The sequence below is a fragment of the Helianthus annuus genome, chromosome 6 (genome assembly GCF_002127325.2).
Source record: "Helianthus annuus cultivar XRQ/B chromosome 6, HanXRQr2.0-SUNRISE, whole genome shotgun sequence".
NCBI lineage: Eukaryota > Viridiplantae > Streptophyta > Magnoliopsida > Asterales > Asteraceae > Helianthus > Helianthus annuus.
In genome coordinates, this window is record NC_035438.2 from 147,158,949 (window position 1) to 147,176,728 (window position 17,780).

Below are 17,780 nucleotides of genomic sequence, written 5' to 3' on the forward strand. Positions count from 1 at the left end.
CATAACATATACGGTTATTGGGCCAGTCCTATCACCTGATCAATTAATAGTAACACATAGTCCAGTTAAACAGTAGCAAGCACGAACGGTCCGCACAATTCGGCCCAATAACGGAGACAAGCAGCCCAGTCGAGACCATGCGGTCTTGACTCGAGAACATGCGGTCTCGAGTCGCATTCTGGAGATCTCGAGTTGTGAATGGCTGGTCTCGAGTGGTGCAGGCATGACTCACAACCTCGGAGGTCTCGAGTCCCGTCTCGAGCCGAGACTTTGTGATCTCGAGTCGAGACCTTGATGGTCTCGAGTCCCTGAAGTCTGTTTTGAGTTGCTTGGTCTAGGTCCCGAGTCGCAATCGCTGCGGTCTTGAGTTGTAGCTCCATGGTCTCGAGTCGAGACCAAGGGTGTCGACTTCACCACCTGTTGTTTCTTGCATGTCTACACAAGTCGTACTATCCAATAGAATTCCCATGTCATGCTCCTATGTACTATCCAATGAAAATGCACAAACATGTTTGTTTGTCTAACAATTAACCAAAATGGATCAAACAACAAGTTTTTCAAATCTTCATATCATATTCAACACATATTCATCTAGTTCATCTTTAGGGTGTTTCATCCTAAACAAACATGTTCCTTTAAACCGATTTATGCTAGTATAATACACCTAGTTTAATGTATTATCAATCATCATCATTTACACACATCCGAAAACATGATGACACCATATTCATACATTTTTCTACTTATTCATGTGTCAAGTTAGCATGATAATAAATCACTCTATTCTTCCTAACCATAACTTTATCTAGAATCAAGCATCTACATCATAGATAAACAACAATCTTCATACATTTCATGATTTTTACTCACTAAATCAATCAAGATCATGCAAAAGAGGTTAAGCATATATTTCATCCATCAAGCACACATGACATCTAGTACACATATAACACCTAGTACACATTAGAACACTAACCGGTAGAGACTCGAAGTGTGAGGGTATGAAGGGTCGATGAGTGAGCTTCCGAATGATGATTTCGAGCTTGAACCGAGCCGAGGGTCCTTGTTGTCACCGGTTTGGTCCGAGAGAAAGGAGAGGAGGTTTTGTAGTTCTAGGGTTTTAGTGAGGGAGAGAGTGTGTGAGAGTGTAAGGGAAAAGGTGGATGATGGGTTTTTATACTCGGTTTGGGTGGTGCACCCTACAAGGGTTTCGAGTGGGCTCAAAGGGGTTTGCAGCCCAACCGGCCCAACTATTTACTGTTCACTCGAGACCGAGTGGTCTCGAGTCATGGTCTCGGCCCAGTAGTATTTATACACATACATATATATATATTTATTACATACACGTTATCAACAACACATAGCATATCAAGATAATTCACATCTTTCATTTAATAATTCATACGTACACATTGTCGCTACAAGATATGTGCTCGGGAAAACCCAGAGTGTCACATTTTCAGTACACATATTTTCATAGGGGTAACTTTATTGCCACTTTTCCATGCCTTCAGTGCTGTCCAGCTGGCTTCTATTTGGCTTTCACATTTTGTTACCTGAAACGCGTTTTAAAAATATTTTGTCAGTGGGAAATGCTGGTGAGTGAATCCCAGTTCAATCAAGTTTTAATAAAAACCATTGTACAGTATTGAGGGCGATTCAGCAATTACATTTGTTTCCAAGTCATATCTATTAACACCCACGGTACTGTCAACCCGACTTGTGGAAATGTTACTCCTCGCAAGGCAGTAACAAATTTTGTATACAAAACCCCAACATACCGACGATAATTATATCCTTACAAATACTCAATAACTGCTTAATATATAATTAATTGTGTGAGGTTTTGTAAAAACAATTTACAAAGAGGAGATTACTCACATTGCTGTCTTTGATTATCCTTTAGGGTTTCCTGGTGACAATCTATAAATTACACAAATGCATGCGTGTTAGTATAATAACCCATTTTAACATTAGCAATACCCTCCCCGAGACGGCATTCCAATGACTACGTCGGGCAGAACCACGACAGCCGTTACGGAACCCTAGATCAATCGGGTAGAGTATCTAATACGTATCCAGGGGTTATAATACTTACAACGGAGCAGAATCTCGTTATTTAGGGGGGGTGGGGTATTAGACCCGAGTATAATGCCTACTATTCAGAATTTAGAGAAGGAAAATTTTTGTAAGCGATTTCGGACTGAAGGCCGATGCCTCCTTTATATAGGGCCTGATTCTCACTTTCTCGCGGCTCGCGTAAATGTAAGCAAAGGCTTACGCGACCTTTTGGCCTAGGGGTCTAGGTATAGCTGATCCGGGTCATCGACTAGGTTCAACACGCGTCGGCCACGTGTCAGGACCGGAGCTCGCCTGGTTTTTAAGTTGTCGCGGCCCGCGTAAGGGTTAACTAAGGTTTACGCGGCCCGCCTGAAACCAATTTTCTTTGTTTTTTATTTATTTTTAATATTATAACGTATTTTGGGCTCGTTTTTTCACATACGGGGTGTATTTTAGGACATATTAGGATATTTTAAATATTTTTAGGGTGTCGGAAAATATTACAAGGGTGTCGGTTTAGGGTTGTTATATTGGTTTACACATTACATGATTTACATTTTGACATTAAACATTTTGACATGGTTTATACAACAACAAAATTGGTTTAAACATGAACATTTTACATTGGTGGTTTGTTTGGGTAAGTGATTTAAGTAACGAGGTGTGTGTAATATGATACAAGCATGGTGGATACGCCGCTGGTACTTCCTATATAAAAGTACTTGTATGATATTACACATCGTAGCGTTATTTAAATCATTTCAATTTAGACATATAACATTTTACATAAATAACATATTTTTCACAAAACACTGTTTTACAAAACAGTTTGTTTTATACAACTCATTTTACTTGGTTATATTATTAACCATACACCTTTCTTTTATATAATCTGATTTCTTATCGTGTTTTCATATGATTTATAAATGAAAACACTTAACAAGATTCATGACAAATTTTTGTTAAACATTTCTTTAAACCTAAGTCATGAATCCAATTTTCATAAAACCTATGTATCTCACAGGCATTTTTATGCTGACGTACCTATCCTCACATGTGTTTTTCAGGAGCTCGTGCATAGGTTTGAGAAGGATACACTAGGGTGGACTCGGGCCTTAGTGACATAAAATGAAGCTAGACTAGTTAAATAATGTTATGTACTCTTGTTTTCTTTCATTTAAGACAATGTAACTCTCATGTTTGATAAATAAAACATAACTTTAAATGCCATGGTTGTGAAACAATAATTCTGTTACAACACTCCCCGACGTTTCCACCACGATTTGATGTTTTACGTGGTCGGTGTGTGACAATATTCTTGTATAAAATTTACAGAAAAAGGAATTATATTCAAAGCAGAGTATTTTTCTGGTATTGTAATATATACTGAGCATCGTTGCCATAACGAACCGACCCACTACAAGTGCTAATACCATACCCGCGCCATAGGCCAATGTGAAAAATGATTTTTTTAGGTTTCAGTTTCACCCCTTATATTACAAATAATATATGTTTTTAACCATTTCATTTTCATTAAATTTGATTTTTATATAATAACTTGCATTCTTAACTTTAAATAAAAATTGAATACACAATTGTATCCCGATAAAAATGTTTATTAAAAACAGAGTGCTATTCAAATTTCATATTGTAAACCAATGTTTTTAAGGCCGGACTGGACCGGCCAGCTTACTCTATATATATATATATATAGGGGATGGTTCAAATGAAAACCACTTTTATTGTGAAAACTCGAAAACTAACTAAAATAGCCTAAAAAGCACACCAAAAATTTTTTTCAATTTTTTTTATAAAAATCGCAGGTTTTTTTATATAAAAAAAATTCAAAAAAAAATTGTAGTACACATACACATGTGTAGTATTACACATGTGCACTACAAATTTTTTTTTTTTTTTTTTGAAAATTTTTTTAATATATTAAAGGTGGCGAAAATTGGTATGCAAAAAAAATTTGGTATGTTTTTTTGACTTTTTAATTAGTTTTCAAGTTTTCACAATAACTAGTGGTTTTCATTTGAATGTTCCCCTATATATATATATATATATATATATATATATATATATATATATATATATATATATATATATATATAATTACAGGTAGAGGTTCCTGTAAAAAAAAGTTTTTTTTTTGTGAGAAAGGTAAGAAAGATTCTACACCATTAGATCAAACTAATGGTTGAGATCATAATGGCAAAATTGTAAATAATGTTTACTATTAAACATGTTAATTTTTTAGATTAAGGGTATATAGGTAAATTTAACATTTTTAAATTAAGAAACTAACATTAATGCACATGTAATTTCCCTTCGTCTTTTTTAAACGTCAATAACTAACTTTTTATACGTAACTTTTAAAAAAAATTACACCGTAATAACAACGAGCGTTTTTTTATGTTTAATATGAGTACCATATTGCTATACATATATTGAGAAAAAATATGTTTCGATCAGATGTTTAGTCATTTAGTCCGTGAATGGTGTTATATACTTATTGAATTGTGTTATATACTTACTGAATGGTGTTATATACTTGCTGAATTGTGTTATATACTTGTTGAGTGGTGTTATATACTTACTGAATGGTGTTATATACTTGCTGAATGGTGTTATATACTTACTGAATGGTGTTATATACTTGTTGAATGGGGTTATATACTTGCTGAATGGTGTTTATAGAGATCTTTAAAAAAAATCCAGTTCCTATAATTAAGGTGGCGGTTATGAGAAGTTTTTAATTAATTGAATTAATGATAAAATTACTTATTTACCCTTTTGAATTAATTTAGATTTAGGACACATGTCATTTCCACAATATTTCTCACCTTTCTCACACTTTTAACTTTTTTTACAATAACCTTACCCATTAATTACATATCTAACTAGGTTAATGCCCGCGTAATACGCGGGCTTCAACCAAAACCATAATATTTACTTTAAAATGAAATGTTGTGTACACATACATACATTGGAAGAAAAAAACAGAAAACTATTCAAATGCCGAAAAAAACTTCCTTGTAGACTACATTTGTTGTTTTACTCGTTACATATTTCGGTACATTACACTAAATATGGGTGTCAATTCGCACCCAGAAAAATCCATTTAGTTAACAGATTAAATATAAAATTTCTTCTTACTTGGGCAAACCGTTAAGCGGGTCAAGAAGAGCTTTCGTTTCAACAGACTTTTCATAAAGTTAATCACAGGTATAAATTTATTGATTGCTTAGGATTCGTGTTTAAAAATTACTTTGTAAAAGGAACAATAATCACTTTCATCAAATAACTTCAACAAATGGCATCATACCTAAAAGGAACAAAATATTATAAATACTTATATTTATTAATAAGCCGTGTATAATTATTAATTATAAGTATATAAATTATCTGACTCACTATTCAAGATTAAAAGTTCCAAATGAAATGGTGGCATGACACATGTAACTGAAGCATCGACACATGAACCATTTTTAGTAAAATTTCAACATTGGTAAGGAATATGGGATGCATGGCGGACTTATCCATAGTCGTGGATGGACAGGGATACCACTTGAAAAAAAAACTAATGTATATTTTAGGAAACAAAATCCGACCGCACCCCTGAAAAATATGGTTGAACGCTTCATCCGCACCCCAGCAATCATGAGTTTCATGATATTTCTCTATTTCATCCTCTGCACACCAAAATTGTGTCTAATTATTATTATTATTATTATTATTATTATTATTATTATTATTATTATTATTATATAACATTAAATTGAGTGATAAAAAACACTATAATTAATCCTTAAAGAATGTGACATACCCGCATGTCAGCTCAATCAAAGTGAGCAATTATGTCTGGTATAACACAAACTTGCTCATATAATGAGGTGTCTTTTGTAATATCTCGCTCGGTCGCTCGGTCCCATGTAATGTTGTTGAGCTCTTTATTAACCTTCAAAAGAGTTCTTAGACAACTATGTTATCCTCGGACATACGAAAGCACACCTCGACTAAACTTGAGACAGTGCACAAGCCAATGTCTGCATACATTTCAAGGTGGAGGTTGCTTTACATTTAACTGTTTGACCTTGAGTACGCAACGCCCGAGCCCTCTCAGAGCACGCAACGCCCTCCAAGCCTGAAAACAATATTAGCAAAGAGATCAAAAAAATGTTTTATAGCTTTTTAAAATGGAGGTCTAAAGTTCATGAGATAATATTTTACCAAGTGCCATATGGATGGCTGAATCTCGGGATGAAGCCATTTCTTCTGTGAATTTTGCAGATAAATTGGTAGTGGATGTCAAGCAAAACTGATTACTACAATTTGCATGTGTGAGATTCATCAAGAGAACAGAAGGTATCATACTCTCACCCCAGGCAAAACGTCTCACCTCTTGCAGTGCATCCTTATAATCCTATGAAGTATGAAGTAAAACATCCTACTATATTCAATGCATCCTAAAAACGAACCTTAGAGAAGTTTTCTTTATCGCTCATAAGAGAATCCAGCATATTAACAAAATAAATATATGAAAAACTCATAGGCTCATCGTACAAAAGTCAACTTTATTATGTCAAGTTCTGCCCTCTTTTCCAGCAATTGAAAAACTCATATTAACTTGTGACAGAATTAATAGTCTGTGACGAAAGTAAGAACCAGACCCAGACCCAGACGGGTAGGGTTTATATCAAGATGATTCAACTACAGAAACGTGTTGGCACAAATAGACACCGTATCACACCGGGTCGGCAGCGACCCGGGCACCCGACCCTTCCACTTGTCTAAACGGAGTGACCCAACAATGTTGAATAGGTCACCCATCTCGATCCCATCGTCACGTTGCATACCCTTGAAAATTCATTTGTTCATCACGAATTGAAGAGATACCCAGATGTGATTAATCCGAATAGAGCTGAATTTGAAGAAAGAACTCAAGAGTTTGCAAGTTTATGTTAATCATAAAAGAAAATAAAAGACCAAGACATACCTTTAAGCTTTGCCGTATATATAAATGAAACACCTGATGACCTTCTCCATGCTAATGCTTATCCACTGTTGCATGAAAAACCTTGCTATCAAACCATGAGGCGATAACAAATTAACATATCCTTCATGCTTCCTTAATGATAATCAATATTCAAAAACATGTATTATATGTATCAAAATAAACCTGAGCAGTGACAGTGTGTGATCGAGTCGGTAAGCAATATTAAATCCATGCTCAGACAGCCATATATCAACTCGAAGTCCAGCACTTCCTGCCCTAACCACCACCGCATCATAAACTGCATGAATATATACAGACATCCACATATGAGATATATTCTTGCTAAAACACTTAAACACAATTTGGGTTCATAATAATTCAACTAATTATGGCCGTGGTAATTTTAATTGGCCATGTATCGTGTGTCACACTTCCACAATGATCAGGTGGTACAATAATTTACCCTTCATAAAATTATCTAAATTACCAAAAAGCCCCTTAAAGCACCAGCTATGTAGGTTTTTCTCATGCAAGCAATCTTGTTAATGCTCCTCGACTCCTATAGTGGACATCATTACCAGAATGGTCATTCAGATGCAAACTCAGGGTATTCAGGTAAACTACAATGGTTACAATGGTTATTATGGTCAATGTTTATATTTTCAATACTATTGTAGTGGACATCATTACCTTCTCGTAATCATCTTTAACAATTATATTAGTTGCAAAAAATGTTATGGGCCAATCCGGCCCATATATATTGACTGGTACAAAAACTTACCCATTTTGACCCATTACCCGCCCGGTCAATGAACTAAAGAAAACTACCCAAGGGCGGCCCGGCTGATCTAGCATCCATCTGGCAAGAAACACAGCCGCTGCAGTGATATTTGATGGAACAAATACCAAGAAATTATAGTCAATCAGGGTCAACTCAGCCAGATAACTTGCCAAACACTACAATTCAAGACTCGGGCTCTAACAAAAAGTAGAAAACAACAATTAAAACTGCGAACAAAAAGGATTATTAAACCCACATTACAAGCAAAGAGACAATATGTACCTGATGGGAAGCTTGTGCTGCTCTTATAAATCTCCTGCAAACAATAAGTATTCATAATGGTGCTCTCTTTACAAATAACGTACGCAAAACATAACTTTTTTACGCTTACCTGAGAAATATTTGTGATGTTCGTGGTGAAAGGTGAAAATTCAAAATGTTCAGAACTTGACTCTCCATTTTCAGAACCTACAAAACTTATTTGACTAAATACTCTGATGATATAGTTAAATAAGTTATACAAGAGTCAAATAATTATAGAAACTAAACCTCTTATTTTGTGTAAGTACCGTCTATGATGCTACAAAAATCCTCAACACTTGGTGCAATGGTTTTTTCATATTTCCTTCAAACGAAAAGTTTTGTTAATATAGTAAGAAGCACCGAAAGATAGTTTAATGCAAGAAAAAAAAGATGTTAGAGCTTACGAAGCTATTAGCATACAAATGATGCCTAACAGTTGAAGTTTTTGTCGTTCAATATAGTTTTTAGAAAGAAACATGTCAATGAGATAAATCGTGCGATGGAGTGTGTATGGCTCCGGTTTATATTCCACACTTACCTGAAAGTAAAAAATATACACACGAAAAACAACTATTGATTCGAACCTAACTCAACTTTTTATCAGCCCGTTTAAGATTAAACAAACAACCCAAATCGACCGATATATAACTTATAAGTAAATGGGTTAAAACTAATTTCGTATAAATAGAAGTAAAACTAACCTCTACAAGCCAATCAACTAAGACTCCCCTCATACTCTGAGTTACATAAGACACTTGTTTAAAACTAAGACTCCCCTCAACTAATGCACTATAAGACGTTTGTTTAAAACTAAAAGTTCCAAAGTACAAATTGTATTTAAGGAAAAAAAAAGAATTATGTTAAAATGCCAGATAAAATCCAGTAAATACATGAGGATAGCAGTGCTATCAAGCTGCATATTTGTTAACTTACTCAACAAATGCTTGAATTGTTTCAGTTGCAGTATCTCCAAAAAATTCAAGATATGGCTGCCATATAAAGTTACCATATAATTTTAAATGCAGAAATGACCAAATAATATTCAACTATCGTAAACTTGATGAATATTCAGTTCAGTTTTATGGGTTTTACCATTTGTAGACCGAGAACCTGAACTCATATAAAATGCAAATTACAAGACCATAAGCATATATATTCATCCTGATATCGATATTGAGTCACTGGTCCATTCAACTTCAACCAGGCAGCAACCACCTATCACCATCAAGGCCCAGACCTGTAGAATTCAGAAATGAGTAAACCAAAACCCATCTAATTCTTTAGAAATTATATGAGACCCGACAATAAAAAAAAAAGATGACTAACGAACAAAATCAACTTCCATATGAGTTTAAATTACAGCCTACTTGTAACATCACCACTACAAACATTATCCTTTTCTTAAAGCTAAAATGTAGCACCTCGTAAAATCGTGTCCAATGATGTGGTGACACGTGTAATAAACCCTAATAAAGTCAAACGTTGACTATGAGGGACTAATTTTGTCAAAAATCGAAAACCATGATTATAGAAGGACTGAAAGTGTCAACATGCCTAAACTAGGCCCCTGAGTGACCTTATACGGTGTCCGTATTCTCAAATGAGCCACTTGTCGGATGAGAGGAGCCGTTTGCGTAATTATGTGAAAGTTTGCACGTCAAAGGGTTAAGAGTGTCAACATGTTAATTCTTACCTCTGAGTGACCTTTTAACATACCGAGAGCTTCATTATGTTTCATCATATTCTCGGGAATGCCTAATATTGGCTATGCAAGGCTTTTATGCCAATAAGTGATGTTGCGCGCAAGTTTGTAAGTTAGAGGGATTAAAAGTGTCAACATGTTTAATTATACCTCTGAATGACCTTTTAACGAACCCGAAGCATCGTGATGTATTATAATACTCTCAAGAATGCCTAACATGGACTAGATAAGGCTTCGATGCTATTAAACGATGATATGCGCAAGTTTGCGCATTAAAGGGACCAAAAGCGTCAACTTTTGAATCTACGCCTTTCGGTGACCATTTAAGAAAACGGGAGTGTAGAAATAACTAAACACATGCTTTGGAATACCCATTAGGGTCCATGGAAGGCTTGGATATGATTAAATGACATTTCGCGCTACTTTGTGCGATTAAAGGACTAATTGCGTCAAACGCCAAAAATATACCGATTCGTATGGTATCGAACCTTCCGGAATATGATCATAAGGTAAACATGCCCTAGATATCCTTTACATAGCTTAGAAATAGGCTTAGAGGTGTTTGGTGCGCAAAAATAAACTTATTTGATCAACAGGGGCTAAAAGCGTCAAAAAGTGCCTAAGTTTGCATTTTCGCGCATATCTTACGTTCTGAATATATCTGGGCATCCAAAATTTATGTAAGCATTAAAATATTTTATTTTAGTGTTCGGTATGATAATATTTCATTCGTCGCGTTGGATCGTTTTTCGCGTCCGTTCGTGTTTCGTCGTAATTAGCCGAACAACGCGACGGTACGACCAAACGAAACGACATCCGACATGTTTTTGAGCATGTTTTATGTTCCCTATGCTTAGGCATCATTGTAGAGCCTTGAAAATGGCTTAACGGGCTTTAAACATGTCAAATAAGGGCTTAAACACATGCAGGGACCAAAACTGCAACTTCTGCAAGTTGTTTGATCTGTGCAGGCCGTAGCCTACGCCCCCAGCAGCGTAGCCTACGCCCAGGTCTAGGCAACTTTGTTTTTTTTGCTTGCAGCCCACTCCATTCACTTCTTAACCAATCAAAAACGATTCCTTGGGCTCCAAATCAAGTTGGACAGCTGGGGTAACACCTGTAGTGATCCTAAAGATCCATCTAACACTTGTCTCAATCCAAATCATATCCAAAACCTATAAATAGTTCAAGCTTTCATTCATTTCATTGCACAATTCTCATTCTATCATCACATCTCTCAAATCTGGAGCTTCCAAAGCTGAATCGAACTTGTATTCTTGTAGAAAAGTTAGCATGGACCCTTTGTAAGTACCTTAGCCCACCTTATAGTTCAGTTTCATAGTTTTATAAACCGAAATGTCACACCCCCAAAATCCACATGCGGAGTATCACCGCTTGGAGGTGTGACTGACTAGGATCAAGCCACCAATCATATAGAACAATGTAAATAGTAAAAGTAAATGTAATTAAACCAAACCAATCCATATGAAAGGTGTTCCAAAACATAAGTATAATAACAAAGTTTAGCGGAAGCGTATGAGTAAAAGCCCATTCACAGATAGAGTATGTAATGTCATAATGTTTAAATCAAGCATTCACGATCCTTGTCCACAACGACCGCGCCTTCTAGTGTAAGCTCCATGTATACCTAACGACCTGCAAGGCATGTAACAGAGAGTCAACAACTAGTTGAGCGAGTTCACAGTAAGTAAGTTTGTTATAGTAAGTTCCTTTTGTAACGTGTGGCTCTACTGGGCCGACAGTATGTTCTATTGGTGGGGGCTTCCCATAATTGCATATACACCAAACTATTTGTAACCATAAGTGTTCTTCTTAATCTGAGAACGGTAGTACGTACAAGGTTTACGTAGGCTTTACGTAAGTGTCCTTCACAACCGAGGACAGTGGTACGCGGGGGTTTACGTAGGTTTTACGTAAGTGTCCTTCACAAACCGAGGACAGTGGTAGGTGTAAGTTTACGTAGGTTTTACGTAAGTGTCCTTCGCAACCTGAGGACAGTGATGAGTACAAGTATACGTAGGTTTTACGTATGTATCCTGCGCATCCGAGGACGATGGTAGATAGTCTAGTAACAGTGTAAGTACAGGTATCTATTCAATCTCATTTCTTCAATCCCATCCCCAAATCCCGGGAATCCCATGCCTTGGTAAGAGTGTGAACTCACCTTGGTTTGCTCGGTATGTTATTTCTTCTAGTGTTAATTTATGATTAGGTCCGTTACACACGACCTAGGGTACATTGCACATAAACCCAATGTAAGTGTTTACGTTCAATTAGGGTTTACAAGTCCTTGATGTCCAAACAACTGTGATTCGTGTGATAGTTGTGTACAGAATGATAACACACAGATTGTTCGTACATACAGCATCATAAGTAAACTCAGACTTTTCAAGCATTAACAGAACTCGAAGTATGTATCATTACTACAATCCGGATCATGTATTCAATCAAAAATTCAGACAATTCATCGACAAAAGTCGGATCATTCATCAAGCATAAAGCTCAGACAAGGCATCAAGGCATAAAAGTTCCGACAGGGCATTAAGCATAAAATTCGGACAATAGATAACAAGTAAAAAGTCGGACCATATACAACAAGCAAAATTCAGACCTTGTAACATCATATAAAGTTCGGACCTTTTTTTTATATCTTTCAAAAAAAGTCGGACCCCCTTATAACTTTCAAAAAGTCGGACCTCCTTATCTTTCAAAAAGATCGGACTCTTTAATCATACAAAAGTCGGACCTCATATGATTATCACAAAGTCGGACTCAACATTAACTCATATAAATCGGACCATTCACATATCATAAACTCGGACAAGGCACTATATTAAGCATTTAAAAGTCGGACCCTTCTCTTTATTCATAAAAGTTCGGACCATGTTAAGCCAATAAAGGTCGGACCTTTATTTTCATGCTAAAAGTCGGACCCCCTTTATGATCATACAAAAAGTCGGACATGGTATCATACTATAATTCAGACTATTCTTTAAATCATAAGAAACTCGGACTCCTTCATATACATAAAGTTCGGACTCTTGTTTAATTAATAAAGTTCGGATAGCATCAAGTAAACAAAGCTTGGACTTTACATGCAATCAAGAGTCGGGCCAACTATCAATCATGCGAACATTCAACTTCATTGCAACAGTTATGTTTTTACGATCAAGAAACCCTAGTTTTCATATATTCAAAGTGCAGTAATCTAATCAGCAAATCAAACATCTCTATCTTACAAGCATTTCATTGTCAAGCATTTGATTACACTACTAATCACAAACCATTTCACAATAATCAGAATTGACCAAAACACAGAGCCATTATATGTAGAACTAGGGTTTTGCATGAATCACATAATCAAAGATTAACAACAAGAAATCATAAAACGATTACCTTGGATTGATTCTAGATAAAGAGAGGAATCAAGAGTGATGATTGAGAGCTTGTGCCAATGATGAATGTCACACCCCCAAAATCCACATGCGGAACACCACCGCTTGGAGGCGTGACCGACCAGGATCCAGCCACTAATCATACTGAGCATTGATTTAATAATAGACACTATTCAAAGTAGTTAGCAACATCGCAGTTTAAGTTCGATGATTAGTTTAACAAAACAGCGGAAGCAAAAACCAAATAGTTTTAAAGATAGTTCTTAGTTCAAGATAGTTAAACCCAACACACGGGTTTTGACGAACACTACACATCCCCAAGCAGCAGCTCCACAGTCACTGATTACCTGCAAAGCATGCAGTAAGGGGTCAACAATAATGCTGAGTGAGTTCACTAGATGTCCAGTTTTAGTTTACCAAAAGCTTAAGTTATTTAGATAAAGCATTTAAAACCACGTTGTGGGGAGCTACCCCAACTGTAAGCTCACTAAACTGTAGATACCGAAACTGTTGACGGAATGTTATTGTGCCCCGAGTCAATGTCTATCGTCATTGACCATGTTGCAAGGTCTACTAGTTCACGCCCGATCTCCCCCGGTCACGGTGTGAGGTTGTCAAACCTAATAGCGCTATCAACTAATAACCCGTTCGCCCCCGGCGATTAATCGGTACTGTAAGCAGGGACTTAAAGTGATAGAGTTTCGTTTAGCATGGCTAGTCGTGATTTATAAATAATATCCAAACGTATCTCCCCCGGAGATAGTAATTACCCATTCTGTTTTCCCCCGGAGTAATGGGTCAACAGTGTTTTTCCCAAAGTTGGTAGTTTGTTCGTGTCCCTCCGCGGGACGCATGCTTTTAGTGTGTGAACTCACCTTGGGTTGCTCGGCAGATTAGGTTACTTGTCAAACACGTTGGTCACCACGTCCTAACATGGTTACCGGTATAGGTCAGGTTTGGTGTACAAGTAATCACGTAAAAATCTACACTTAACTAACACGTAGCACGCATGAAATCAGACAGTGGGTTATTGGGCCGGCCTTAACATTTACACAATCAAACAGTAACACGTAGATCAGTCAACAGGTAGCCCATATTAAACACATTATGGCCCAATAACCAAAGTGGACAGCCCAGTCGCAACCAGGTGGTCCCGAGTCGCAACCAGGAGGTCTCGGCTTGTCACGCTGTGGTTGCGAGTCGCAACTGTGTGGTCTCGAGTTGTCACGCTGTGGTTGCGAGTCGCACCCGTCGTAGTCTCGAGTCGCAACCGTTGCGGTTTCGAGTTGTCACGCTATGGTTGCGAGTCGCAACCGTGTGGTCTCGAGTCGCAATGCTGTCCTTTTCTTGTTCACGTGTTGATGCTGATTTAACAGTCAAATGATGTAATGCACAGACCCATATCAGGAAACAACCAATAGGGTCTAACTAACAACTTACCCAAACTATCTATTAATCAAAAATGGATCAAATCCTAAGGGTTTTCCTATCTTTAACTATTATTCAATCATGTTCATCCCAAGTTCATCTTTTTAGGGTTTTCTCATTCACACAAAGTAATTATAAACATGCATTTTATGAGTCCCAACACATGTTTTAACAAGATCATTATGCAAGAAAGCAAAAGAAACATACTTTTGTAACATCAAGCATGAATTTGGTTGATTTATCATTCCTAAAATATCATTCTTTAGCCATTTTGAATCATGTTATCAAATGTTATCACATAATGATTTACACATATCATTAAACCCACAAATCACTTCAAAGATCATGCATAACATTTCTAACCCTCATCTTTCTAGCATTCAAAGTAGGCATCATAGTTCATATATCATTTAGTAAATCTCAAAACTAACCGGTTTGTGAAAAAGGCACCGAATAGAAGGAAGAAACCTAGAGTTAAAGTATCCGAGTAATGATGATGAACTTGGCCGAGTTTCCTTGTGAGATCCGAGCTTGAACCGAAAGTTGGAAGAGATGGGATGTTGTTGAAGGTTTTCTAGTGAGAGAGAATAGAAGGAGTGTGGATATGTTTGTGTAACAAATGAGGGAAGTGGGGAAATGTTGGAGATTATATACCAAGTATCAAATAGGCTAAGGGGGTTTCGGCCCAAACCGGTTACGGCCCACTCGAGACCGAGTGGCCCACTCGCAACCGAGCGGTTGCGAGTCATGGTCTCGACTCACATACACATATATACATATATATATATATATATAACACATATCATACAAAAGTCACGTTTCCATTTAATAGCATATATATGCACAAAGATATTACAAGGTGTTCGTTCAGAAAAACCTAGAGTGTCACATTATCCCCAAGTTTTAAGAACTTTCGTCCCGAAAGTTAAAGCAGCCACTGTCAAGCTAGAGTGTTTCAGCGGGGTGTCACATCATCCCCCTGTTAGTTTGGAATTTCGTCCCGAAATTCGATTGTAGCTTCAGTGCTGGGGTTTTCGTTTGGGAACAACTGGGGATACTTGGACTTCATCTGGTCTTCCCGCTCCCAGGTAAACTCTGGGCCACGTCGTGAGTTCCAACGAACTCGCACGAGAGGTATTTAGCTACGTTTGAGGGTTTTGATCTCTCGATCCGTGATCTCAATCGGTTCCTCAGTAAAGTGTAGCTGTTCATCGATAGTGAGTTCCTTGAAGGGAATTATGAGTGTTTCATCTGACAGACACTTCTTCAGATTAGACACGTGAAAGACATTGTGCACTGCACTCAGCTCTGCAGGCAGGTTCAATCTATAAGCAACCTTACCGATTTTCTCGGTAATTTCGAATGGTCCAACATATCGCGGGTTCAGCTTGCCCCGTTTACCGAAACGAACCACACCCTTCCAGGGTGAGACTTTAAGTAGAACCCGGTCCCCGACCTGGAATTCTAGCGGTTTCCTACGCTTATCAGCGTAGCTTTTCTGGCGGTCACGAGCTGCCGCCATGCGTTGTCTGATCTGGGTAATCTTTTCTGTCGTATCCACCACCAGTTCTGGGCCTGTGATTTGACTGTCACCGACTTCCGCCCAGCAAAGAGGTGATCGGCATTTACGACCGTACAATGCCTCAAAAGGTGCTGCCTGAATGCTAGTGTGGTAGCTGTTGTTGTAGGAGAATTCCACCAGCGGTAGATGCTTCTCCCAGTTCTTGCCAAAATCGATCACACATGCCCTAAGCATGTCTTCCAGGGTTTGGATGGTGCGTTCAGACTGCCCATCCGTTTGTGGGTGGTAAGCGGTGCTCATGTCCAAACGTGAGCCAAAGGATTTGTGCATAGCTTGCCACAACTCGGAAGTAAAACGAGCGTCTCGGTCGGAAATAATAGAAGTTGGCACCCCGTGTCTCGAGACTACTTCCTTTAAATAGATTTCTGCCAAGGTAGAAAACTTGTCTGTTTCCTTAATGGCCAGAAAGTGTGCAGACTTAGTCAATCGATCTACTATCACCCAAATAGTGTCATTCCCGCGTTGGGATCTAGGTAGCCCCGTAACAAAATCCATGGAAATTTGTTCCCATTTCCACTTCGGGATTTCTGGTTGCTGGAGTAGGCCTGCTGGTTTCTGATGCTCAGTCTTGACTCTTGCGCAGGTCAAACATTTGCTAACGTATGCTGCTATGTGGGCCTTCGTGCCAGGCCACCAGTAAGTGGTCCTTAAGTCGTGGTACATCTTATCTGAACCAGGATGTACTGAATAACGAGACTTATGGGCTTCGTCCATCACAAGCTCTCGTAGATCTCCGTAAAGTGGGACCCAAATGCGCCCTGCCACATAGTAGGCGCCGTCTTCTTTTTGCTCTAGTCGTTGTCTCGATCCTCGCAGGGACTCAGCCCTGATGTTTTCCGGTTTCAGAGCTTCAGTCTGAGCATTTCGGATCTGGGTAGGGAGATTAGACTGGATGGTAAGTTGTAACGCTCGCACGCGCTTGGGCGTAGTGTCTTTTCGGCTGAGGGCGTCTGCCACGACATTGGCCCTGCCCGGATGGTACTTGATGGCGCATTCATAATCATTCAGGAGTTCGACCCATCGACGTTGTCGCATGTTTAATTCCTTTTGCTTGAAGATATGCTCGAGACTCCTGTGATCGGTGTAAATGGTGCACTTGGTACCGTACAGGTAATGTCTCCATATCTTAAGCGCAAAGATCACTGCTCCTAGTTCCAAGTCGTGCGTAGTATAGTTCCTTTCGTGCGTCTTAAGTTGTCGAGAGGCGTAAGCAATAACTTTGTCGCGTTGCATTAACACACAACCGAGCCCATGGATGGATGCATCGCAGTAAACCACAAAGTCGTCAGTGCCTTCAGGCAACGAGAGAATGGGAGCACTACAGAGGTTATCCTTTAGTTTCTGAAATGCGGTTTCCTGAGCTTCACCCCATTTGTAAACCATACCCTTCTGAGTAAGAGCCGTGAGAGGCTGAGCAAGCTTTGAGAATCCCATGATAAATCTTCGATAGTACCCTGCTAGTCCCAAGAATTGGCGGACTTCGGTCGGAGTCTTAGGGGTAGGCCAAT

General features: G+C 38.1%; 1 long non-coding RNA gene and 1 pseudogene across 1 annotated transcript; both read right to left on the bottom strand.

The window, feature by feature from the left end:
* Positions 1 to 5,440: 5,440 nt before the first annotated feature.
* LOC110942006 lies at positions 5,441 to 7,176 on the bottom strand. The gene is made up of 4 exons (XR_002594551.2): positions 7,061 to 7,176; positions 6,295 to 6,985; positions 5,891 to 6,208; positions 5,441 to 5,756 (listed from the first exon to the last, which is right to left on the bottom strand). It is a non-coding gene; the product is annotated as an uncharacterized LOC110942006 (long non-coding RNA).
* A 470-nt stretch (positions 7,177 to 7,646) lies between these two features.
* LOC110942007 overlaps positions 7,647 to 17,780 on the bottom strand; it is a 59,692-nt pseudogene continuing 49,558 nt past the window's right edge.